The sequence below is a fragment of the Ursus americanus genome, chromosome 15 (genome assembly GCF_024610735.1).
Source record: "Ursus americanus isolate L20-20 chromosome 15, mUrsAme1.1.p, whole genome shotgun sequence".
Lineage (NCBI taxonomy): Eukaryota > Metazoa > Chordata > Mammalia > Carnivora > Ursidae > Ursus > Ursus americanus.
The window spans coordinates 4,977,185-5,004,234 of record NC_142141.1 but is presented as its reverse complement, the minus strand read 5'-3'; the positions used below and the strand labels follow the sequence as shown (position 1 = coordinate 5,004,234).

The 27,050-nt window shown below is 45.8% G+C and overlaps 1 long non-coding RNA gene across 4 annotated transcripts in view; it reads left to right on the top strand.

The window, feature by feature from the left end:
* Positions 1 to 27,050, top strand: part of LOC123788638 (uncharacterized) — a 149,055-nt gene that overhangs the window by 107,758 nt on the left and 14,247 nt on the right. For all 4 annotated transcript variants that reach the window (XR_015726830.1, XR_015726832.1, XR_015726829.1 and 1 more), the window contains exon 5: positions 26,713 to 26,793. This is a non-coding gene — a long non-coding RNA (uncharacterized LOC123788638). The remainder of the gene's footprint in view (positions 1 to 26,712; positions 26,794 to 27,050) is intronic.

Sequence of the window (27,050 nt, the reverse complement as noted above, 5' to 3'; positions counted from 1 at the left end):
CCCTTCCAAGATGTCCCCTCCCCCACCCAGTGGAGAAGACACAGTGAAATGGCTTGTATTTAACACATGCTTACATAGCACTTACTGTGCACTAGGCACAAAGTACTTTACAAATGCTAACTTAGTCCTCACGGGCACCCTATGAATCAGGTGCTCTTATCAGCCCCAACTTACAGAAACTGGGGAAACGGAAATACAGATACTTAACTAACTCATAGGGCGGCCATGCCACTATTAGGTGGTAGGGCTGGGATTTGAACTCCGTGAAGCTTCAGAAACTCCTACTTTTAACTAGCATGCTCTGCTTTGCCGCCTCCCAGGAGAGGGGCCAGATAAACAATGAGATATTTTAAAAACATTTTCACCAATTTTTTTCACCGTAAGTACATAACAGGAAGTTTGGAACATCCAAAGAGAAGAAAAATCACCCAGGCTTACCACAATCACAGCCAGTACTCTCGTATTTTTGCTTTCTTTCTTTTTTTTTTTTTAGGTGCATGTGTGTTTTTTCCAGTCTCTGTGTGTGCAGTTTGCATTCTGCTTTTCTGCTTAACGTGTCATGTCCTAATGTTATTACATACTTTTCATAACCACTATTCTGAATATTGCAAGAATGCGTGGGTGCAGTGACCTAATCAAAGCTCTCGAGGAGCTGGTAGACAAGAATGGTCAAAGAAGGGAGGGAGCAGGACAAACTGTCAAGGCCACGGATGGAGAATGGACTCGCATGAAGACCACAAAGGCCACTGTGCTGACACTAGGAGGCTGAGCTAGGAGGTGGCAGCTGGTGAGCCCGTGCCTCGCAGCATTTGGGGACTAAAAACAGCTCTGTGAGGTAGCAACGTGTGGTGAAGACTCCATGGGGAGAAATGGCGTGTGTTTGTTGGGGTGTCTTTTCCTCATGTGTATGTGGATTCCGAGAAGCCCCCGAGTTCCAGTTCCGGCCTCGTTAGCTCTGTGAAGGTGGATACATCAGTTTTTTTCTCTGAGTGTCAGTGTTCTTAACTATCTCATGGGAACAGTAACATGGGTCAAAATGATAATTGTGTCCGTTAGGGATGCTTTTGGCTGCAAGTGACAGCAAATCTGATTTACAAGGGATCAAGCAAGAAAGACTTTGAATTAGCTCACATAACAAGAAATTTGGAGCTGAGTAGTCCAAGGCTCGTGCAAGGCTCAGCAGTGTCAGCAGGGAAGCCCAGATTTTCTCTCTTTGCAATACACCGTTCTTAGCGTGTTGGCTGTAGTTCTTGTTTTTGAGTACATGTCGATGACCAGGTCCACGGTGCAGTGATTGTAACCCTTCCTTATAGAAGTTCAGTTTCAGGGAGACGCTCTTGTTCTATCTGAACCTTCCAGCATGTGCTGAGAACTACTTCTAAAACTATTGTCTTAGCCTGTTCTAAGACTAAGTGAGTACCACTACACACACACATACACACACTCACATGCACACACATACACACACCCCATAAAACAGAAATTAAAATGAAAATAATGAGACATGTGCAAGACCAGTAATGATCAAGTCCTCTCTCCCCTGGGCATGTAGTCTCTATCTTGGAGACCTGTGGTCTAGGGCATTTCAGAGGTGGAGACAAATGATTTTGACTTATAAAATATAGTCTCAGTGCTTTTGTTTGGCAGTTGATTTGGGGGGGAGGGGGGTTTAAATTTCAAATTGGTTTTTCTTTTTTTTTTTAAGATTTTATTTATTTATTTGACAGAGAGAGAGAGAGCACAAGTAGGCAGCGTGGCAGGCAGAGGGAAAAGCAGGCTCTCTGCTGAGCAGGGAACCTGATGCAGGGCTCAATCCCAGGACCCTGGGATCATGACCTGAGCCGAAGGCAGACGCTTAACGACTGAGCCACCCAGGTGCCCCTCGAATTGGTTTTTCTACTAAAATATTTTTGTAATAGAAATTCATATACATGATAAAATTTTAAAGTCTATAGAGAAAAGTATGAAGTGAGATATACATCTCTGTTTTTCCTCCAACAGTGCTATGGGTTGAAATTTGCCTCCCTCCCCCAATTTATATGTTGAAGTACTGACCCCTGGTACTTCAGAATGTGATCTTATTTGGAGATAGGGTCTTTACAGAGGTATGAAGTTAAAATGAGGTCATTGGGGGGGGTTCTAATCCAATATGACTGGTATCCTTATTAAAATAGTGGCGAGAGGATGCCCACTCTCCCCACTATTATTCAACATAGTAGTAGAAGTCCTTGCAACAGTAATCAGACAACAAAAAGGGATAAAAGGTATCCAAATCGGCAAAGAAGTCAAACTGTCTCTCTTCGCAGATGACATGATACTCTATATGGAAAACCCAAAAGAATCCACTCCCACTATTAGAAGTTATAGAGCAATTCAGTAATGTGGCGGGATACAAAATCAATGCTCAGAAATCAATTGCATTTCTATACACAAACAATGAGACTGAAGAAAGAGAAATTAGGGAATCCATCCCATTTACAATAGCACCAAAAACCATACGTTACCTTGGAATTAACTTAACCAGAGACGTAAAGGATCTATATTCTAGAAACTATAAATCACTCTTGAAAGATATTGAGGAAGACACAAAAAGATGGAAAAATATTCCATGCTCATGGATCGGAAGAATTAACATAGTTAAAATGTCCATGCTACCCAGAGAAATCTACACTTTCAATGCTCTCCCAATCAAAATACTGATGACATTTTTCAAAGAACTGGAACAAATAGTCCTTAAATTTGGATGGAACCAGAAAAGGCCCCGAATCGCCAAGGAACTGTTGAAAAGGAAAAACAAAGCTGGGGGCATCACAATGCCGGATTTCGAGCTGTACTACAAAGCTGTGATCACAAAGACAGCATGGTACTGGCACAAAAACAGACACACAGACCAATGGAACAGAATAGAGAACCCAGAAATGGACCCTCGGCTCTTTGGGCAACTAATCTTTGACAAAGCAGGAAAAACATCCGGTGGAAAAAAGACAGTCTCTTCAATAAATGGTGCTGGGAAAATTGGACAGCTACATGCAAAAGAATGAAACTTGACCACTCTCTCACACCATACACAAAAATAAACTCCAAATGGATGAAAGACCTCAATGTGAGACAGGACTCCATCAAAATCCTAGAGGAGAACACAGGCAGCAACCTCTACGACATCGGCCAAAGCAACCTTTTTCATGACACATCTCCAAAGGCAAGAGAAACAAAAGATAAAATGAACTTGTGGGACTTCATCAAGACAAAAAGCTTCTGCACGGCCAAGGAAACAGTCAAAAAAACTAAGAGGCAGCCCACGGAATGGGAGAATATATTTGCAAATGACACTACAGATAAAAGACTGGTATCCAAGATCTACAAAGAACTTCTCAAACTCAATACACGAGAAACAAATAAACAAATCATAAAATGGGCAGAAGATATGAACAGACACTTTTCCAATGATGACATACAAATGGCTAACGGACACATGAAAAAATGTTCAAAATCATTAGCCATCAGGGAAATTCAAATCAAAACCACACTAAGATACCACCTTATGCTAGTTAGAATGGCAAAAATGGACAAGGCAAGAAACAACAATTGCTGGAGAGGATGTGGAGAAAGGGGATCTCTCCTACATTGTTGGTGGGAATGCAAGTTGGTACAGCCACTCTGGAAAACAGTGTGGAGGTCCCTTAAAAAGTTAAAAATAGAGCTACCCTATGACCCAGCCATGGCACAACTGGGTATTTACCCCAAAGATACAGACGTAGTGAAGAGAAGGGCCATATGCACCCCAATGTTCATAGCAGCATTGTCCACGATAGCCAAATCGTGGAAGGAACAGAGATGCCCTTCAACAGATGACTGGATTAAGAAGTTGTGGTCCATAGATACAATGGAATATTACTCAGCTATCAGAAAGAACGATTTCTCAACATTTGCTGCAACATGGACGGCACTGGAGGAGATTATGCTAAGTGAAATAAGTCAAGCAGAGAAAGACAATTATTATATGATTTCTCTCATCTATGGAACATAAGAACTAGGAAGATCGGTAGGGGAAGAAAGGGATAAAGAAAGGGGGGGTAATCAGAAGGGGGAATGAAACATGAGAGACTGTGAACTCTGAGAAACAAACTGAGGGCTTCAGAGGGGAAGGGGGTGGGGGAATGGGATAGACCGGTGATGGGTAGTAAGGAGGGCACGTATTGCATGGTGCACTGGGTGTTGTACGTAACTAATGAATCATCGAACTTTACATCAGAAACCAGGGATGTACTGTATGGTGACTAACATAATATAATTAAAAAAAATAAAAAAAATAAAGGGGGACATTTGGACACAGAGACACATAGAGGGAAGCCTGTGTGAAGAGACAGGGAGAGAAGGCAGCCATGCACAAGCCGAGGAGAGAGACCTGAAACACATCCTTCCATCACAGTCCTCAGGGGGACCCAACCCTGTCAGCACCTTATTCTCAGACTTCCAGCCTCCACACTGTGAGACAATACATTTGTGCTGTTTAAGCTGCTCCATTTGTGGTGCTTTGGTATGACATCCCTAGAAAACTAACACAAATGATAGTTTTTTGTGTGTCCTTCCAAAAAATACCCCCTGGATATACCCATCTATGTGCGTTGTTTTATTCTGACATAAATGGATCATTTAATACTATGTTTCTATACGTGGGTCTGTTTACTTTCCGGTTTATTGTGCTAATCTTTGTATGTAGGCACGTGTGGCTGCATTAAACTCCTTTTAGCAGCCGCATAATATTCTGCAGTGTGGAGAAACCACACTTAATTTAACGGCTCTTGTGTTAATGGACAGGTTGTGTGCTTTGAGGAATCCTAGGAGTGTATCAAATGCCTGAGCCTTGAGTGCGGTCAGGTTGCTGAAGGACGGACGGATAGCAAGTGTTCGGGGCCCAGGCAGGAGAGCAGCACAAAAAACAAAACAGCCTCGGCTTTATTTGCTGCTTCTGTAACATTGACTACAGCCCATGCTTCGGGCCCCGGCTGAGAGCTCTTCCCTGTCATGAGCCAGAGCACTGTGCTTCTCCCTGCTCTTAGCAGAGTTGAGGTTTTCACTGGTCGGTGTGGTTTTCTGAATATCTGTCTTGCTCCCCAGATGTTCTGACATTGCTTTTTGGTGTGTCTGGCACCTCGGACATCATCTTGTTTGATCAGAGTAGGTCCTCAAGAACTACTTATCAAATGAAAGAATCTTTGTAAAGTGTGGACTTTTAGGCAAATGCATGATGGAATCAATGCAAAGGTAAAGCAGTTCCCCAATGACTTAGGAGAGGCATCAGATCAGATCATATGAGCTTCCTCGAGGTCAAGGTCTTGCAAGGCCCCAGTCCCTTGAGCACCCCCATGTACACTATCATTTGGCCCTTGCCTTTTGCTACGGTGGACTGTTTGGAATTTGCAGTGGCAACCAGCAACGGCTTCCCACAGCTGTCCCCTGTCCTCCTGCATGGCACTGATTGCATGTGTCATTGAAAGATTGAGTTCAGCGTACATTTTAGAAACAAAGCAGTTGGTTAGAATTTTTGGACGCAAAGACATCTAGAAGGCTAAGTGAGCACACCCACTGAGGAAGGTGGGGTCAAGAGTTACCATAGCAAGGGGCGCCTGGGTGGCTCAGTCGGTTAAGCGTCTTACTCTCGGTTTCGGCTCAGGTCATGATCTCAGGGTCGTGACATTGAGCCCCGTGTCGGGCTCGGTGGTGAGCATGGAGCCTGTTTGCGATTCTCTCCCTCTCGCTCCTCCCCCCCACTCACACATGCGGTCTCTCTCTAAAATAAATAAATAAAATCTTAAAAAAAAAAAAAGAGTTACCACAGCAAGAACATAAACTGGGAATCAGGAAACCTGGTCAGTACTCATGGGACCTGGGCAAGTTATTTAATAAGAATAAGAGAACAATATCCACAATAGCTGCTAGCATTTATTGAGCACTTAACGTGTGCCAGGCACTGCACTTGACATGTGTTATGCAGCTTAACTCTCACAGCAACCCTGAGATAGACACTGTTCCTATCTCCGTTTTGCAAAGATGCAAAAAACAAAAACAAGAACACAGCTCGGAGAGGCCACGAGGCACCCCCGTGGTCACACAGCTGGTGAGTGGCAGTCAGGTTTTCATTCCAGATTTGCCCACCTCCTATTTCTGAACCACTGCAGTGTCCCTCTGGGGACCTCTGTTTCCTCCTCTGAAATGGGGAAGGTAGTACTAATCACTTAGGAGCTGCAGGCCCCTGTGGTTTTGAAGGGAGATCTGTCTTAGAAGAAGTTGGGCCATTTGTAACAAGTTGGTTAGGCACCAAGGATCATGTATCTTCAAAGTAAAATACACCCACCTCTGAAACCTTAGGAACCAGAAAGCAGAAAGTTATAGCATTGGCCACGGCAACCAGAGTAGCAGTTAAAACCAAAACCACAAGGAGAGATCGTCTCACACAGGCACTGGGTTGGCCACTGTAAACAACCACCACCCCCACCACCGGGAAATCAGTGTGGTCGAGGCCGTGGAGAGATTGGAACTCTTGCTCACTACCGGTGGGAATGTAAAATAGTGCAGCCGCTCTGAAGACCAGTACGACCATTTCTCAGAAGATTAAACGTGGAACTACCACACGAGCTGGCAGGCAAACCTCTGGGTACAGAGCCGACAAAACAGACGAAGAGAGACCAGCACTCCCGTGTTGGTGGCAGCGCTCTTCATGTGGCCAAGACGTGGAAACAAACCAGACGTCCATCAGGAGGTGGCTAGCTAAAGGAAATGCGGCACATACCGGAAAGGGAATGTTATTCCAGGGTGGACATGACGGACTATGGACTCTGGGAAACAAACTGAGGGCTTCAGAGGGGAGGGGGGTGGGGATGGGATAGACCGGTGATGGGTAGTAAGGAAGGCACGTATTGCATGGTGCACTGGGTGTTATATGCAAGTAATGAATCATCGAGCCTTACATCGGAAACCGGGGATGTACTGTATGGTGACTAACATAATATAATAAAAAATATTATTATAAAAATAAATAAATAAATATTTCTTGAATGAAAAAATAAATAAATAAAAAGGTGGACACTCTGACACCTGATAGCACACGGAGGAACCTCATGGACATCATGCTGAGATGAAACAAGCTAGAAACAAAAAGACAAATACCGTACAATTCCATTTATATGAAGTACCTGGAGTAGTTTATTCAAGAGACAGAAAGTAGAGCGGTGGTGATTGCCAGGGGCGGGGGAGTTGTTGTTTAAAATGGATGCAGAGGGGACACCTGGGCGGCTCAGTCGGTTAAGCATCTGCCATCGGCTCAGGTCATGATCTCAGGGTCCTGGGATTGAGTCCCACATCAGGGTCCTTGCTCAGCAGGGAGCCTGCCTCTCCCTCTGCCGTGCCCCCTGCTTGTGCTCTCTCTCTCTCTCTCTCTGACAAATAAATAAACAAAATAAAATGTGTGCAGAATTCCAGGTTTGCAAGATGAAAAAGGTTGGGGATTCGGTATTAACACTACTGCACTGGACACTTACAAACGGTTAAGATGGTAAACTACGCGATGTGTGTTTTCTTACCATTTAAAACATTAAAAAAAAGAATGATGGTAATGACTGTGACCTCAAGGGGTAGCCACTGCCAGTACAGAGAGCCACAAGGGCTTTGCTGGAGCCTCAGGAGCGTGACTCTGGGTGGGGGTGGGAGGGCTGAGTCTTGTCTTGGGGACTTTCTGAACGAGCCTTTGCTTGCGCCGCTGGCCCGTTCGTCTGTGACAGCTGAGCAGGGAGCCCTCAAGAGCCGAGGCTACTCTCACGCCTTACGTGAGCCCTATGGCATCTGCACTGCCCATATCATTTCAGGAACTTGAGGACGGCAAGTGGGGAGCCCTGACAGCTGGCCTGGGGGATGGCCGGAAGGGGAGGACGTTCTTCAGATGGCCCTCAATCAGCAGCCGATGGCATTTGGCCTGCTGCATGCATTTGTGGCATTGCTGTGGAATGCATTTCAGGGGAGAGGACCCTCTGTGATAAGATAGTTTCCTTTCATTTTGAAGGAGGTTGGCTTGATTGGCTTTTAACTCTCTAAAGTTCAGAAATATCTGATTCAACTTTGGCATATTCCTGAACACTGATGGAGGCAGGGAAATGAGGCGATGACATGCTCAGGTTCCATCCCCCCCTAAGAAAAATGAAAGGGTAGCCTCTTACTGAGAAAATAATAAGTGTGCACATACAAACAGATGCTATGCAGTATTCCTGACCAACGATGATGGCCTCCGCCACTCTCAAGGATTTGGAACTGCTGGCCCAACAAAATGGCAGAGGCCAGCCGCAGAAATGCCAATGGATGGGCATGAAAATTCTATGCCCTTTCTTAACATGAAACAGACCTCAAAGAAGCAAGGACGAGAGGAGTGATGGCACAGAGTGCCTGACCAAGTGAGCATCTTCAGTGGGGGAGGGAAAGAACCCAACTTCACTGGCTGAAGAAACAATAAGAAATTTATGGGCTCATACATCTAAGGTGTTCAGGATACTATTAATTCAAGGCCAGCTGGATCCAGGTGTTCAAGCAAAGGCTTTAGACATCTGCTTCTTTCCATCTGTTCGCCCTGGCTTTCCTCTGTGTTTGCTTCATTTGTGGGCAGTCTGTTTGTATGTGGGGGCTCCAGCATCTCCGAGCCCAAATCTTACCAGAAAGAGCTCCTCATCCCAAGTGGTTCCTGTAGGAGTCACCTGGTTGGCCCTTTTGGGTCTGGCTTGGGTCATATGTCCATCCCTGACCCACTCACTGTGGCCAGGGTAATGGCCTATGCTGAATATATGAGCTCTTGCCTAGAGCCAGAGATCAGGGGGCCCTTCCTAAGCCACGGGGCTGATGGGGAGGGTGTGGTGGCTCCCCAGACGGAAGATGGGGGCTGGTGCAAGAGGGAGGGCAAAGGGACGCGAGGCAGGCAAGCCCAGTCGTTCACCACATGGGGCATGTGAGGCAGAAGCAGGGTGCATCCAGGATTCTCATTCATTTCCTTGGGGCATCATCGTTGCCAAGTGCTGTGGGGTTATTGATGGAGTGGCTGCTCCTCTCTCTTCTGTCCTGCAAGGATGGCAGTCTATTTTAAAAAAAAAATTATCGTCCTTTTTCTCCCAGCTTTATTGAGATGTAATTAACATATAACATTGTATAAGTTTTAGGTATATAATGAAATGATTTGATACACTGGTACATTGTGAAATGATTCCCACCGTGAGATTAGTTAACACATTCATCACCTCACATAGTTACCTTTGTGTGTGTGTGTATGTGCGGTTAAGAACTTTTATAATCTACTTTCTTAGCAACTTTCAAATATATGATACAGTCTTGTTAACTATAGTCACCAAGTCACCGTGCTGTCTATCATTTCCCCAGGACTTATTCATCTTATAATTGGAAGTTTGTGCCCTTTGACCATCTCGTCCATATGCCCCACTCCCGTCCCCCGTCCCTGATAACCACCGGTCTGGTCTCTGTGTCTATGAGTTCAGTCGTTTTAGATTCCATGTGCAAGTGAGAGCACATAGCACTTGTCTTTCTCTGTCTGACTTATTTCACTTAGCATAATGCCCTCCAGATTCATTCATATTGTCTCAAATGACAAGATTGCCTTCTTTTTTGTGGCTGAATCATGGCAGATCATGAAAGTGTAGAGGGGCAAACCGAACTATGCCAATCCTGGGAGAGTTCCTCTTGTGTCACATCTACTAATAGTACTTTGGCCAAAGCAAAGCACATAGCCAAGCCCGGTGTCAGTGCGGTGAGGATGTGCTCTGTGTGTCGCCCTGCTCGGCAAAGCCATGTGACAGAGGCAGGGGAGAAGAAACAGGAGCAACTGTTCAGTCTTCCATGTGCTTCCTTCATGAGAATTCATGTGTCAGGCATCCTGCCCAGAATTAGCTTCATGGCCCATCCAGTCCTTTCTGCGTCCGATGGTGATGGTGATAAAGGGATGGTTTTGCAAGAGTTTGAGTTTTCTCCTTGAGGTCAGAATCAGGGTTGAGATGGGTACCCAGGTATTGCTCCACTTAGTGTGTAATGGGATGGTCTTCATGTTAACCTGTCTGGAGTCCCTGCTGGATAGGCAGATGACCAAGGTAAGGGTCAGCTGAGTGCAGGGCTGGGAGAGGCCTGACCAGAAGGCTGCAGAGCATGGGACCAAAGGTGAGCTGGGAGAGCCAAATCAACAGTCAGGAAGCCAGTCTGGCTAAGGTGCCTGTCTGGAGGGGCAGGCAGAACAAGATTGAATCAGGGCAATTGGACAGAGCCCAGGGGACAGGCCAAAGCAAGAGGGTGCTGGACAGATTGGGGGTGGGGGCTCAAGAAAGTTCCCAAGCAACAGGAATTCTCAGCCCAGAAGGGAAGGAAGTGTTTAGATTTAAGATGTGACCCACTTCTTCACCCCAAGGAGGAAACAGTTGCTGGGCAGTCAGTTTCCCCTCTGATTCCTGCCTTGGCAAATTCCTTTAAACTGTTTGGAAATATCCATATCCATCACCCCTGTAAGAAGCTCATATACCATAGAAACATTTGCAAAGAAATAGAGCGTGGTAGTTATTTTTCTGTTTTAGCTCCTGGTGAAGGCTGAATGTTTTACAAGATGAATGGTTACTACTGAAATTATCTTTCCAGAACTCTGAGTTTTTTCCTTATAATTAACTTCAGTATTGCCGGGGTTGGTGTGTTACATTAGAGTGATGGAGGCACAGGGTAGCTGCAGCTGCGGGAAAAAGGCACAGTTACTGTAAACGGGTATTTCTGTTGTAACGGAGCTGCTCTGCGTAGTTCTGTTACCTGTCGGGAGTCTGGGGGCAGGGGGTAGGGGCAGAGCAGGTGGAGGGAGGGAAGAGAGGGCTCTTGGAGGGCAGACAGTGGGTTTTTCCTGCAGGGAATGTGGGGCCTTCTGCACAGCTGGGCGTCCGCAAATGGCAAGGATCACATTTCCGGATCTGCTGTGAGCCCAGGAGGAGCAGAAGGCCTCTACTTTTCTGTGCAGTTGGAGGTTGATACCAGATGGGCGAGAACTCACATATTATTATTAATGGTAATACCATGATCTGTGAGGAGCTTACTGTCCACCACAGAGTGGGTTCAGACTGTACATGCTTTATCTCTTGAAGATAACCCAATACAGTAGGTACTATTATTAGTCCCATTTTACAGATAAGAAAACCGAGGGTGAATGGGGTGAAATAACCTACTCAGGGTTATATATCCAGTAAGTGGTAAAGCAGGAATCCAAATCCAGGTGCCACTAAAGCTCATGGTGACTCATCCAATATAAGCCCCCAGCATGGCACAACTGTAAAAGTCACAGGTCAGGCTTAGCCAGTGTTTCTAGATGCCCAGGGTACTGACATAGGCACAGTGGCTCCCCACGGGCTGAGTGCTGGAGAGGGCAGCCAGACCACAAGTGGCCCAGGGATCCTACCTGCGAAGGATCAGGGGAAGGGACTGGAGTTTACGACCAAAAAAGGAGAACCATAGAGTGGACATGGTGGTTGGTGGTTGTCTCTCCCACATTCACTATGCCCTTCTCTTTTTGTGTAACACCAGTAGTGGGGGGAGGGAGAGGGGGTTTGGTAGATTGACCCACAGCTTGGATGGACTCTGGCTGATCTATAACTAAGCCAATCACAGAAGTCCCATCCCCCTTGCCTCTGTGATTGTCTTAGAGATGGCAGATGTAAGACATTGCAGGCCAATGAAATGCAAGGAGGGGTTTGGTAGGGGCTTCTAGGAAAGGAAGTCTGTCCTTTGATGAAAGGGTTCAGGAAAGGGCCAGCTCTCTGTCTACCCCTCCCCTCAACAGTAAGCAAGAAAGCAAGTAGCTTTGCTGGCTATTGGCAGCCACCCTGTAACCACAAGGGCATCTAGCCCTGGGAGACAGCAGAGCCACTAGATCAATCCCCCTCCCTTGCACAAACCCACGCCAACTCAGGGCAGCCTCTCAGGCAAGTCTATAAATCTCCTTATTGTTTTATCCTCCTTAAGCTGCATGTTTTCTTGATGCTACAGCATTTTAACTGGCATATCCTGGCCTACAAAGGAAGATAAGCTCAATGTCTTTGTTCCCAGGAAAGCAGATGAGAACTATGGGGAGCTAGGTATCTGTGTCAATGGAAGGAGCTCCCTTGTAGTGAGTGCTCTAGCATTTGAAGCATCCAAGCTGAGGCTGGGGAATCTTCAAGAGATTTCTAAGAGGGAGGAGAGAGACGTGGTTACTGGTATGCTCACCACCATCAAGGTAGGGACCCCTGCACCACTTAAGAGTGGGAGAGGGACTCTGAGGCAGGGGGTTCATGCTGAATGCCCCTCCCTGCTACAGGACAACATCTTCAGGACAACTGAGGGCACCCATGTAGTTTCTCCTGCGTTGTCTTCAAAAGAGACCAGAATTTTAAAAGTCATTTTCCCCAAAACTCCACATATTAAGAAGTTGAGTCAAAGTGGTGCTCATGTCACATGTATTATAACTAACATATCGGCTGTAGGTCAAGTTCGTGGTGCAGTTGCATTGCATTTTTTTTAGTTTTTTGTATGCTTTAGAGTAAAATGGGACTTTTCATATAATTAATGCCACTGATGCAGCAATGTCCATCATATCGGGCATGTCAATTCTTAGCATGGCAAACTATCGTAAAGGTTTATGGTTGTGGTATCTTTGCTTTCCTGACGTATTGAGTCATGCTTATGATTTAATTATTGTGGAGTCCCCAGTTAGGAACACTTTGTAACCTTGCCACAGCAATATTGTTTTTGTGGGGAAGAGGGAGGCCAATCCGTTTTAGTCATTGTGCTAATTTATAAACACATGGCCTGCCCTAGGTTCCTTTCACAATCCCTTCTGGATCTGTCATCTATGAATTTATTTGAACATTTAAAAAGCATTGACTGTTTCCGGGGTGTACCACCCACTTGCTATGAGAAGCCATGCTTCTTTTTATTTATCCTAAACCTGTATTTCCTGAGATGCCAGTGTCCTCAGTGTCCCCCACTTTGGATTACTGTCCTGGAGCATGGCAAGCACAGGATGCAAGCAGCAGTGGCCTTTGTCATTCTCACCTAATGCCACCTTAACTTTGTTTTGTATAAGTGGCTCATTTACTCTCCTTCACTGGGTCTCAGAGAAAATTAACAGTATCACGGGATTTTGCTCAATGAAAATGGAATTAAGCAGAGACCATGGGATATAGTGGTGCCACTTTGGCAGCCTTTTCCGTGGTGAAATGAGGGAGAACTTGGCTCCTGGATGCCTTGCCTGGCATGTGACTTTATGCAGGAGGATGGGTGAAAGGAGGGTCATATTGCAAGCAGTGTGTTCTGGGTCGTTACTGAGTCCCAGCTTTTTAGTTCCCAGAGAGAATGGCTATTCCTCAGTTGTCAGGTTCTTGTTTTTATTTTGTGACCTGGAAGATGGGCACAGGGCAGGAAGAATCAGGCATGTTCTCAAATGTCTCAAATGTCTTTATTAGGCATCATTTTCTTAAATTATTTCTGCTTCATGTAGAATTAGTTATTTGAGCTCCCAGTTCTCTGGATCTCTTCCTAGCTGCCCCGAAGCAGGCATGTTGCACCTCTTTCTTAGTCCAGAGATGTAAATGTATGTCTGAGGCCTTTTCTTCTTGCCCAGTGCCAGAGAGAGACCACACAAACTGCTTAAGGTTGGCCCAAGGGGCTGGGCCCAGTTTGTGGCCATCAGCCACAATGCTCTGCGTGCCTAGCTCCACACTAAGCCTCCCGTTCCTGTTATAGAACTTAGGAAAACGAGACTGTTTGCAACTTGAAAGGCTGTCCCTGGCCAGGGCACTTGCTAGCAGAGATCTAGAGGAATTAAGGACTTCAGCAGCATACCCCAGTTACAGCTTTTGCTCTCCAGCCCAGAGGAGACACTCTGTGTGCATTTTTGTGCACACTTGTCTTTCTCTCCATTTGATAGCACAGATTGCTGGTCCTTATCAAGGGCTGACTTTGACCATGCATTCACTTTCTCTAAAGCTCCCAACCACCCAACAGGGTCTGTGCCGTTCCTCTGTTGGATGGTTGAGGGAACTCATGCTTCAGGGAAGGAAGCATCTAGCCTAGAGTTATGCTGCTTTGGGGTGGCAGAAGTGGGATTTCCAATGCTGAAATGCCACTGTCTAGTGATTTGCTTATATGAGATTGGAGAAGCACTTTAAAAAAGATGAGAAAAAGTAATAATGTGTTTGTTTTAAGTTCCTTGCCTTTAACACCTGATTTGGCTTTTCATTTCTTCAGGTTTTGACACTTTTGTAAAGGCAAGACCCATGGTTTGTTCTCTGTCCCATAAAGTCTCCTTAGGCAGAACAGGGAGCAGTGGGCTCCTAGTACCCAGGGAGGTGATGCATTACCCAGAGGATTATTGACCCTTATTTAGTGAAGGGCCTTGGGGCTGAGCCTGAGGAGACTAGGGTTCTCTGCATGGTCTCAGGAAGGGGTGAATTTAGTTCTGTTGCTTCTTTGAATGTGAAGATAAATCTTGGTGGGCTTCCTTTTCCTGCCTCTCTCTCCCCCTCTCACTACCCTTGTGTATATTGGCCTGTCTTACTCGATCACCATTTCCCCCATGGTTTTAGTGATCATTTTTATTCCTTCTCTTGTAAATGATCAGTTTGTGTTTTCCAGCACCAATTCTAAGCCGGCATCAGTAACACAGAGAGGTCTCTCTGTTTGAAAGGCTGTATTTGCTTTCTATCTCTGGCCTCCTTTCTGGCCAGAATAATAGGCATTCTGGAAAACATGCCCCCCCTAAGACATTCTTCCTGCCTCTCCTACTGGCATTGCTGGGTTTTCTCTCCTCACAGCTTTTTCATTAGTGGCAATTTCTCTGTTCCTTGACTCATGATGGTGCACCAAGGAATCCTCTCGCCACTTAACAAGACTCTACCCGTGTTTGAAAGGCCATCTCAAATGCTGTTGCCTCCATGAGGTTCTCCCTGAGTTACCCTCAACTGGCTATATCCTTGCCCTTCTTGATACCCTCAGCACTGATATTCTTTCTTTTTTTTAAGTTTTTATTTAAATTCTAGTTAGTTCACATAACATGTAATATTGGTTTTAGGAGTAGAATTTAGTGATTCATCAGTTACATATGCCACCTAGAACTTATCACAAGTGCCCATCACCTATTTAGCTCATCCCCCACAAAGATATTTTCATTAAAAAAAAATTTTTTTTGGCATCAGCTCAGTAAGACACACTGAAAATACTCCAGTAGACATTGAGAATATATAACCTTATCCTACCTCATTCACTTGTTTCTTGGTCCACTCTGTCCACTCCTTGTTTTTTTTTTCTTTTTTATAATAATTTTTATTATGCTATGTTAGTCACCATACAGTATATCCTTAGTTTTTGAAGTAATGTTCCATGATTCCTTACTTGTGTATAACACGCAATGCAACATGCAATATGTGCCCTCCTTAATACCCATCACCGGCCTATCCCAGTCCCCCACCCCCTCCCCTCTGAAGCCCTCAGTTTGTTTCCCGGAGTCCACAGTCTCTCATGGTTCATTCCCTCTTCTGTTTACCCCCCTTCATTCTTCCCTTCCTTCTCCTACCGATCTTCCTGCTATGTCTTATGATCCATAAATGAGTGAAACCATGTGATAATCGTCTTTCTCTGCTTGACTTATTTCACTTAGCATAATCTCCTCTAGTCCCATCCATGTTGCTGCAAATGTTGGGTAATCATTCTTTCTGATGGCTGAGTAATATTCCATCGTATATATGGACCATATCTTCTTAATCCAGTCATCTGTTGAAGGGCATCTCGGCTCCTTCCACAATTTAGCTATTGTGGACAATGCTGCTATGAACATTGGGGTGCATATGGCCCTTCTCTTCACTACGTCTGTATCTTTGGGGTAAATACCCAGTAATGCAATTGCTGGATCATAGGGTAGCTCTATTTTTAACTTTTTAAGGGACCTCCACACTGTTTTCCAGAGTGGCTGTACCAACTTATATTCCCACCAACAGTGTAAGAGGGATCCCCTTTCTCCACATCCTCTCCAGCAATTGTTGTTTCTTGCCTTGTCCATTTTTGCCATTCTAACTGGCGTAAGGTGGTATCTCATTGTGGTTTGATTTGAATTTCCCTGATGGCTAATGATTTTGAACATTTTTTCATGTGTCTGTTAGCCATTTATATGTCTTCATTGGAAAAGTGTCTGTTCATATCTTCTGCCCATTTTTTGATTTGATTATTTGTTTCTCGTGTATTGAGTTTGAGAAGTTCTTTGTAGATCTTGGATACCAGTCTTTTATCTTAGTTTTTTTTGACTGTTTCCTTGGCTGTGCAGAAGCTATTTATCTTGATGAAGTCCCACAAGTTTATTTTTGCTTTTGTTTCTCTTGCCTTTGGAGACATGTCATGAAAAAAGTTGCTGTGGCCGATGTCAAAGAGGTTACAGCCTATGTTCTCCTCTATGATTTTGATGGATTCCTGTCTCACATCAAGGTCTTTCATCCATTTGGAGTTTATTTTTGTGTATGGTGTGAAAGAGTGGTCAAGTTTCATTCTTTTGCATATAGCAGTCCAATTATTCCAGCACCATTTATTGAAGAGACTTTTTTCCACTGGATGTTTTTTCCTGCTTTGTCAAAGATTAGTTGCCCAAATAGCCGAGGGTCCATTTTTGGGTTCTCTATTCTGTTCCATTGGTCTGTGTGTCTGTTTTGTGCCAGTACCATGCTGTCTTTATGATCACAGCTTTGTATATAGCTTGAAATACGGCATTGTGATGCCCCCAGCTTTGTTTTTCCTTTTCAACAATTCCTTGGCAATTCGGGGCCTTTTCTGGTTCCATACAAATTTAAGGGCTGTTTGTTCCAGTACTTTGAAAAATGTCATTGGTATTTTGATCGGGATGGCATTGAAAGTGTAGATTGCTCTGGGTAGCATAGACATTTTAAGAAAAATATCAGTGCTGATATTCTGTCTTTAATCATTTTTTCTTTAAAACATGCTCTTTTTCCATATTTCTCTAGTTGTGAAATTAGCACATATCCATCATAGAAAGTGGAAAATACAGAAAGGCACAAAGAAGAAAATAAGAATTAGTGCGATAATGATAAGCTTTAGCATTGGGAGTGTCGAATGTAGGTGCTCTTCAAAGCCCTTCATGTACGTTCACCCAGCTCATTTTCACAGCTGCTCCTGGAGGGTGCTATTATCAGAATCCTGATTTTGCACACAAGGAAATGATGTTCCAGGCGGTCATGACCTGTGTCTTAGATGTCATCTGGGCCCCATGTGACATGGAGACCCTGCTGAACTCCGCCGAGCACATTCCATGGCTGTGAGAATTGGGGAGTCCTGGGCCGAGCCCCTGGGCTTCTCCTGCTTCCTGCTCTGGACTCCGCACAGCCTGGGGAGCTGCTTGGATGTCCAGTTGGATGCTGGCTGTCAGGAGACGGCAACTTTCAGATGCCACTTCTGTGTGTTACTTTCTTCCTGCCTCTCCTTGTGCGACTTCTCCGTGGGTCAGACAGAGGCCGCCACACAGAAAGAGAAGCCGGTTTTAATTGTGGGAATAAAAAGCACAAGAAGTAATACCCACAGCAAACATTTACGGAGTGCTTACCACGTACCAAACCCTGTTCTGGGAGCTGTGTGTGTGTGTGTGTGTGTGTGTGTGTGTGTGTGTGTGTGGACTCCTTTCCTCCTCACATAACAGCTGCGTTCTGGCTGAAGGGACTTCAGCACAGAGAGGTTAAGAAACTTGACCAAGTTACACAGCTAGAACGCAGTGTGATTCAAGCTCAGGTGGATTTATTATTTCTGTAACCTTATAATTAGGTGTCCCTGGGCTGGAGGGAGGACTAGGAAAGAGTGGGTGTGGGGCTGAGTACAAGATGGGGGGACCTGACTGAGGTCCAGGCAGAGAGGGGAAGGTCAGCAGTGAAAGACTGTCAGGGGCAGCCTGGGAGCTGACCCGAAGCCCACAGGGGAGTCCTGAAAGCTCTTCATCTAGTCACTGCAGCCTGTATCCTTTGAGACACTTGTGGATCATCAATCAGAACAACATTCCCCTGAGGCCTCAGACTTGCCAAGTTCCATCTAAACAGCCCTGTGTGGACAGCCCTGTTCTTTCAAGGTGTGAAACCTGTAGCCCCTGGAGATGGAGGTCAGGGGGTCTTGACACCCAGGGGGATGGTAGCTGTGCTCTTGAACTTGGGTCCAAAAGGCATTGAAATTCATCACCTCTTCTGATATTCAAGGGACAGAGTGAACACCTTTCAGGTCATGGAAAGTCAGAAACAGACATTCATGTGGGTGAAGGCTGGAAAGACTTCTTAGCCTGGTTCTAGAATGACAGAGACAAATTCACCTGGAGGAGGAGTGAGGACGGAGCACACACCAGGCCGAGGAGAAGGTGTGAGAGAGGGGAGTGGCTCGGCATCCAGGGATACAGACTGAGAGGACCCTCCAGAAGCCGGTTGGGGTAGATGGTAGATCATGTATTATCTGGGATGGGGGATGGGATGAGGTCAGGGAGAAGTGTGGGTATGAAAATCAGACAGGCCTGGGCTTGAATCCTAGCTCTGCTACGTATTAGTTGTCAGATTTCTGGCAAGTCACATGTCCTACCCTCACCCTAACCTCAGTTTCTTCATTTGTAAGATGGAAGCTGTAGCACCTACCTAAGGAAGCCCCAAGCAGGACTTCGTGAGATCATAAACAGACAGCGCCTGGCCCAGTGCCTGGCACGTATGTAGGACTTGCTTAACAAATGGTATTCATTACTGTTTCTCCGCTAGGAAATCTCCTCCAACTGCTGCTTTGTTTTATAAAACAATGCTTTGTTTTATAACACACCTCATGCAATGTCCCCAAGTAAGCAGTCCCCAAGAAGACACATGCTAGTCTCCACATCTGAAACAAAGGGGGAAAATCTTAGTGGATGTTCAGCTAGAGGAAAATTATACAGTAGGCATAAAGGAAATGGGGGGATGCCATTCTTCCATCTTAATTTGCTTTTGGTTTTGCTTTTCATGGCAAGCTGTATTCATTTGAGTAGTTTTCCTGGCAAACATTGGAAACATATGTCTGGTTCCTTCTTGCACAACAGGGATGCTTCTGGCTTCCGTCCGTGGATCGACCAGGGTTCAGGAGCGCTGTTTGTCTTGTGCTGGGGTGGGATTTGCCCTGATCCAACCCGCTGCCCCCTCCTCAGCCCATTTCTGGGAAATGGAAGCTGATGGACCCATGCTGCTGCCTCTGTCCTTAGCCCTTCCCAGTGACTGCTGCCCCACCCAGACCCACTCCGGGAGCTGGCCGGCCTGCAAATGAGGCAGCCGCAGAGAAGCTCCCAGGTGAAGGTGAAATTTGCCAGGGGAAATGATTACGGGCCAGATTGCTTTAACTAAGGAGCGTTTACATCAGAGTAACAAATATTCAGATGAGTCCAGTGCTCAGTGACAGCACCAAGCCGAGTCAGACTTCAGTGGGAAATTGGAGGTCATTTGCCCGAGCCTCTACTTGTCTCCCCCAGCAGAGGCGTCCACACGAAGACCCTCTGTCTTCTAGGAAGTGTCTGTGTCTATGTTTTCTTCAAAGTAAACCCAGAAAGTTGGGCCTGCACTCGCTTCTGCAGATAGCACTGAAGGCTTTAAAAAGCAAAGCCAACGTCTGGTTTTCCTGCCCCGCTCCCTGGCCCCAGCCATCATTTTGTGGCCGTGTTCACACCTGATGAATGGCTCCCAGGGTGTGTAGCCAGTGCCAGGCACATAGTCGGCATCCAGTAGGTGCTGAGTGCTGCATGTGGAGGCCAAAGGTCATTTCAAACGTTTCAAACGTCTCGTTTATCTTTACTGCACTTCTTCATGTTTCTATGGACCACCTTTGCTGGTCCTCCCATCGGAGGCATCTGTGTTAAAGATCATCTAACCTGATATCCGAACCTCGTTCGCCCATGTGTCACTTTCACAGTTATTTGTAATATTTAGGTACTAACAGACATTATCAAATAGATTCTTTTTCTTTTTTTTACAGTTTTGGAAAGAGTGAATTCATTTTTTTTTAATTTTAATTTTATTTTTTTTATAAAAATTTTTTATTATGTTATGTTAATCACCATACAGTATATCCTTAGTTTTTGAGGTAATGTTCCATGATTCATTATTTGTGTATAACACCCAGTGCACCATGCAATACATGCCCTCCTTAATACTCATCACCAGCCTATCCCAATCCCCTACCTCCCTCCCCTCTGAAGCCCTCAGTTTGTTTCCCAGAGTCCATAGTCTCTTGTGGTTCATTCCCCCTTCTGTTTACCCCCCTTCATTCTTCCCTTCCTTCTCCTACTGATCTTCCTGCTATGTCTTATGTTCCATAAATGAGTGAAACCATATGATAATTGTCTTTCTCTTCTTGACTTATTTCACTTAACATGGATGGGACTGGAGGAGATTATTTTTTTTTAATTTTAATTCCAGTATAGTTAACATACAATGTTATATTAGTTTCAGGTGTTGAATATAGTGATTCAACAATTCTGTACATGACTCAGTGCTCATCTTAAGTGTGCTTTTAAATCCCCTTCAGTTATTTCACCCATCCCCCCACCACCCCTCAAACAGATTCTTAAAATTAACTTTTTAAAAAGCTTAATCTCATTTTAAAGGAAAACTTCAAGGGTTTGATGAGCTAGTTACATTTTTATAAGCAGAAAAATAAATCTGTATCAATTTGAATGAAATAAAATTAAAGTGTTCATTTGCATTCCACCTGTGGAATCTGTCTCACATTTGGCAGGTACAGTTATGAGTGAACCTCTTCATGGTGCCAGTGAGGAAACTGAGGCCTGGTGGAATGAAGTTACTTGCTCAAGGCCACACTGCTGGCCAGTGGCTGAGCTTGGACTTGAACCAGATCGTCTGAGTTATTTATGCATCTTGGCAGCCATCTATCCCTCTGATTCATGTGGTCCCACGAAAATGTTTGGAGTGCAAGCACAGCTCCAGGTGTTGTGGCAGATGCAAAGAGTACAATGGAGGGCCTGTTCTGGTAGACGCAGGATTTGGTGGGGGAGACAGTGTTCCAACAAGCCATCTCAGTGCTGAGTTATGTGACAAGAGCTGTGATAGAGACAGGCAAAAAGGATCATGGGAGAAAGGAGCTCAGGGTCTGGGATTGTGCATCCGGATTCTCGTGCTGCCCTTATCCAGGGTTAAGGTGATACCACTCTCCCTGCAATAAATAACACTCAGCCACCCCGTTTCCTGCCCCACAGTTCTGTTTGTGGCATAGTGTGTTGGCTAAGAGAGAGCACCACCTCTGGGATCCCTCCAACCTGAGTTCAGATAGGGTGTGCTAATCACTAGTTCTGTGACATAGTCACCTCTCAGATGCTAGTTTCCTTCTATAAGATGAGGTTTACATGACCTGCCTGTATTTTATAGATGTGAAAAGGAAATGAAGTCATGTATGTAAAGCACTGAACATTGCCTGGCCTATTATAGATACCCAGGAAATGAGAGTTCTTATGTGTTCTAGACAGATAGTTGCTACACATGCCTGCCATATCCCTTCCTCACACCAAATCATGGGCACCTTTTTCCTCTTCCCACCAATCTGTTTCATAGTGCAGAGCCCGGGTGTGAGGGTCTTTAAAACAGCCTCTCATGTGATCTAGGGCCCTCCAGTCAGAGTTCTGGGATGTCCTTTGTCAAAGCACTCATCTCTCTTGCACATGCAGATGAGAATTCAGCCCTTAAACACAACTTGGGAAGTGACTCCCATTAACAAAAGTCAGCATAAAAACATGGTGGCCTTATGGTCTTTGGGCCAGGCAATTGTAAGTTGGGTTGAGTCTGTCTGACTTCATTTCTGGAGGCAAACGTAGCTCCAACATTACCCAAATTGGGCAGTGAGGGAATTCTCATGTTCCCAACACTTTCAACAATGTCCCATTATGCTTGGTGAGTCACAATTGGGCCCTTGTCCACGGAACAGCATGTGTCTCTCTGTAGTGAGTACAGTGCCTTGCTGTATGTTTGAACTAATTTCATAGGCTTGTCTCCACCACGGATGTTACTTGCCTCCTTTTCTGATGGTTGCTGGAAACTTGTTGTATCAGAGAAAGCCAGAAAAGGAAAGTGCTATGATTCTTTCCACTGGGCAACTAAGCATGTTGGAGGTAGTGCCCGGGAAGGAAAGTTGGGTTCAAGATGAATTAAAAGTGAAGTCTTGGGTATCTGCAAAAAGGCACTTACCTTAGTTGGCAGGTCAAAGAAAACTCTCAGGTCACCTGTAATTGTTTTGGTTAATGCTAAGGGCTTGCTTTCCCTTGACAGGCAGAGGAAGGGGCAGCCAAATATTGAAACAGCTCCCTGGACATGCCAGGGTCAAGGAGGCACCGCAGACTGTGTGCAGAGACAGCTGATTTGCTTCTTGTGTTGTTATGATGGTGAACTTGGACAATTTCGTAGACAACAGAGAACCCCGGGAATACAGCCTTGATTTCTAACATTCCAAAGGGAGGGAAGAACTGCTGGCATCTACTAAGTTCCAAGGACACCCTAGCCTGTTGCTTTTTCCCACTGCCTGGCCCACATGCATTGGCTGTGCTGAGCGTCAGCCACTTAGAAGGGCTGCATGAGGCAGGTGAGCCCAGGGCCAGCCTTGCTTGTAACATTTCAGACCTCTGCGCCCTTGCCGATACTGGAATACACACATCCCCTCGGTTCCCTGGTGAACTGGTGAACTGCCAGCAGCCAGTGGAGACTACGGTTTCCCCAGCAGGCCTCTTGACCTCCCATCCTTTGGGTAGCTGCCTCTGGTCCCCTCATGGGTTTACATTCCCTATTGTAGTCCTAAGACTGAGTTAAAGCTCCTTGGCAAGGTCTTTGCTGATTGCTGTCTCCTCAGCTAGATAGTGGGCTTTCTGAGAGCAGGGACCTTTGGCTGTCTTGCTCACTCTCATATTCTCAGCACACAGGACACTTCCTGGCAGGCAGAAGGCACTCAGTAAAAGCTCAAGTGCCACACGAAGACATGAATGAATGAAGAGCATCCATGGGTAATACTCTGAGGCGTCGTCAGTTTCCAGGAGACCCAAAACTCCTGCAAATAGCCATTCTAATGTGTTACTATACTGTTACTAGAAGGCGCCCTTTGAAAGTCCCATCTGTGACCTGTTCTTACTCCTCAGTACCTTAGCATGAGTGAGTTTGTAGGATTACAAGGTACCTGAGGAAATAGAATGGGCTTGGTACGATTTTGGGGTGGAAGGAGGGAGGTATAAGTGTGCGAGGCAAGGAGTGAGTAAGAAAGATCTGGAATGAGGCTGTGGTGTACCAGCCAAGCAGGTCCCTGAACTGAGGAGCTCCTTCTGGGCATGACACATAGGACAGTGTCCTTGATAGGGAAGAGCACTGGGAAGGAGAAGGCAAGAAGTCAAATGTTCCTATTAGCCCGAGGCCAAACCTGGGGGGACCTTATACCTGGGGAGGTGGGGGGGAGGTGTTCCATGTGAGTTCCTGGTCCTTGTTTCTGGCTTCTTAGACAAGGTAATTCCCTAACCCACTTCCATTCATTTGTTAATTTATCCGTTGACCTAAACCATACTGACCATTTAGCTATTCTAGCTGTCAGGGTATGGTGAGAACCAAAATGGGCAAGTTTCCTGTCCTTACGGAGCTTATGGTAGGGAGAAAGAGATGCTAAACAAACAACGATGCCAGAAAGCCATTAAGTGTCCTGAAGAGAAATGGAGCAGGGAAGGCCAGTGGTAAGCGATGGGTGCTGTTTTAGATAGGGTGGTCAGTGTGGCTTCGTTGAGGGGGGGACACCAGGGCAGAGAATAAAGGAAGGGAGCCCGCTATGTGGCCTGGTCACTGGTGGGAGACAAAGAGACTGAATGCAAGCCCAGCTCCCTTGCTTTTGGCAAGAATGTAGGATTGGGAGAAATATGTTCCCTTTGGAAGGAATTCTTTCATCTGAGCTTAACGGGGGCCTTTGACAGGTGCTTATGCTGGGCGTCCTTGGCTTTGAGTCGGCTACAACACTTCCCACCAAGCCTCAGGTCGCTCCTTTGTGAAGGGGGGACGGCTCAGATCTCCTTCACAGGGCTCTCTTGAAGGTTCAGTGAGCTGACTTGGGGACTGTGAGGGACCGTGCCCAGGAGTATGATCTAAATGTTTCCCACTTGTCAGCCTTTCGGGTGTGGAAGCTTCACAGCAGTTGGTGGCCTGCTGATTCTGGAGAACTGTTGGACACCCTCCCTCATGCCCTCAAGCCCGACCCCCTGACCTCTGCCCCAGGACTCCCATTAGGGTTAGGTTCTGACAATTGAGAGGTTAAACTTAACAGCCGTATGACCTGGGGCATGTTACCGTCCCCTTGCTGTTTCCGTATCCGTAAAACAGGATCAGAGCAGTACTGTGACACGGGGTGTGAGGAGAACAGAACGGATCGTGCCAAGGGTTCTAAGCCATGCCTACCACGTCGCCCTAAGTAGGTGTCCGCCATTCTGCCCATTACTTCTGTGCCTCCCCAGTGCCACTGAGACTTCCTGTGGAGAAGAGGCCTGTTCCATTCATCTCTTGGTTCCCAGTGGCTTTGTCAGGCTCGGAAGAAGGGAGGCCCTCAATAAATGTCGGATGGGTGTGTGGCTGGATGGATAGGTGGAAAAGTGGGGGGTGAGCTTCTTGTATTTCTCCTAAACTTTATGATCGAGGCCCTGAAGGTGATGAAAGAAAACGTGGAGGGGGCTGACGGTAGAGTCTGGAGAAGGGGCAGAGCACGATGCAAGCTTTTCTGCAGACCTATCTGAGGATGGAGGGGAGAGGGCACCTGGCCCCCTCAGCTGGTCCCGCCAACAGCTGACTGGGTGTGGGCTCTGTGCTCAGCAGGGCACAACACTCCTCACAGACGCCCTTAGGGGGCAGTAGTAGTACCACTTCCCTCTTACAGGTGAGGAAGCTGCTTGGAGAAGTGAACTTTCTTAAGGCCACACCCAGGACTGCTGATTCCGGAACCTTTGCCCTCAACCCTTATGCTCCACTGTTGGATCTGTTCCTCCGCCACATTATGAACAGTTCTGCTACATGGCGCTGAGCTAAGAACTTATACTTTGGAAATTTCTCTTTCATTTGAGGTGAATGGGACTTTTGGCAGGCGAATATGCCAGCTCTGAGCGCTAGGCATTCTCAAGTTGGGGTTGCTTACCCCACCCTCTTCTTGGGGAAATTCTATGATCTCTCTAGAGCAGTTTGGCTGAGTTCATTCAACTCACAGGTACTGATAAAGCTGGTGTCTGGTAATGTACACCCTGAATTCAGAAATGTGATCGTAGAGATGTGAAATTGAGAAAAAGGGGGGTGGGATCTTAGAATGGAGGAAACATAGTGTTTATTGAGTGCTTATAATACGCCAGCACCTTGTATATTTTCTCAATAGTCTTTACTAATAAGGGCTCCTCCTAAGATTTGAATCTGAGTCTCTTAGGCTTCCAAACCCTGCCCCTTAGACTGGAAATGTGCAGTTGGTTGTGGTGAAGGCGGGGTTCCCTGAGGTTCAAAACTCTCTGTGCACACAGTGTCCTGTTAGAAGTCTAAATTGCATAAGTTCAAATTGCTATGTTTTCCAGTCATTTGACAGCTCTTTCATTTACTCAGTCTCAGAGAATGCTGGGTTTTCTCTATCCACCTCTACCTTTCAGGGGAAATTTCACTGCTTGAAAGATAGCCCAAAGAATCGAAAGCAAGGACTCCAAGAGATATTTGTGAACCCATGTTCATAGCAGCATTTTTCATAACAGCCAAAAGGTGGAAGCAACACAAGTGTCCATCGATGGATGAATGGATAAGGAAAATGTGGTACATACATACAGTGGAAGGTTGTTCATCCTTAACAAGAAAGCACATTCTGACACATGCTACAGCAAGATGGATCTGGAGGACACAATGCTGACTGGCGCAAGACAGACACACAAGGACAGATGCTGTATGACTCTACTCACATGATGTACTTAGTCAAATTCACAGAGATGGAAAGAAGGATGATGGTTGCCAGGGCCTGACGGGGAGGAAATGGGGAGCTGTTGGTTAATGGGTATAGAGCTTCATTTTTTCAAGATGAAAAGAGTTACGGAGATGGGTGGTGGTGATGGTGGCGCAAATGTGCTTAATGCCACTGAACTGTACGCTTAAATATACTTACAATGGTAAATTTTGTGTTATGTGTATTTTATCACAATAATAACAACACAAGAAATCCCAGGTGTGTGGGTGCAATCTAAGATTCTCTGGTGGGAAGGATTTGAATTTCACTTCAAGGAGCTTACCTCTTTCTGATCCTTACCAGCTATGGGTAGGAAGTGGGGGTAAGGTGGAATTCTGTTGGGTTTCTCGAAGTAAAGCGGTACTTCAGTAACTCTGAGATTCCTGGACAAGGTTCTCATGGGTGGAAAATCTCCCTCCCTCCCTCCCTCCCTTCCTCCCTCCCTCCCTTCCTGACCTGTTTATCAAATGCCTACCATGGCCATCCACTCTGCCAGACACTGGACATGGTGATATGTGATTTGTGCCCAAATATGCTCGCATTTTCTTCCATCTTTGCTATGTTTTTGTCAGTGCGTATGCTGTTTTGCTTAATATTGATTCATGCTCCATTGATTTTCTATGCTGTTTTTTTTCCCCCCAGAGCAGAATCGAACAGTTGCTTCTGCTTTAATTTCTGATGCTTTACGAAGGCAGAGCTGAAGGCTGCACCACCAGGAACTTGGTAAGTGTGGGTGACTGGCCTTGGCTGGGAAGCTGCTGAGAAGTTCAAGTGGGAAGCGCCCCAGAGAGTCAAGTGAGTGCTTTCAGTGTGCAGAGTCTGGCATCGTGGGAATTTGCCTGGCCTGCTGGATGGAGAGAGGCTGACTTGAATTCTGTGGGCTTGGAAAGACACTCAAAAGACTCTTCCTTTCCCTGAAATAGCCATGCATTTGTTTAAAGACTTGAAATGGTTCTGATGCTGGAATTTCCCTCTGTGTT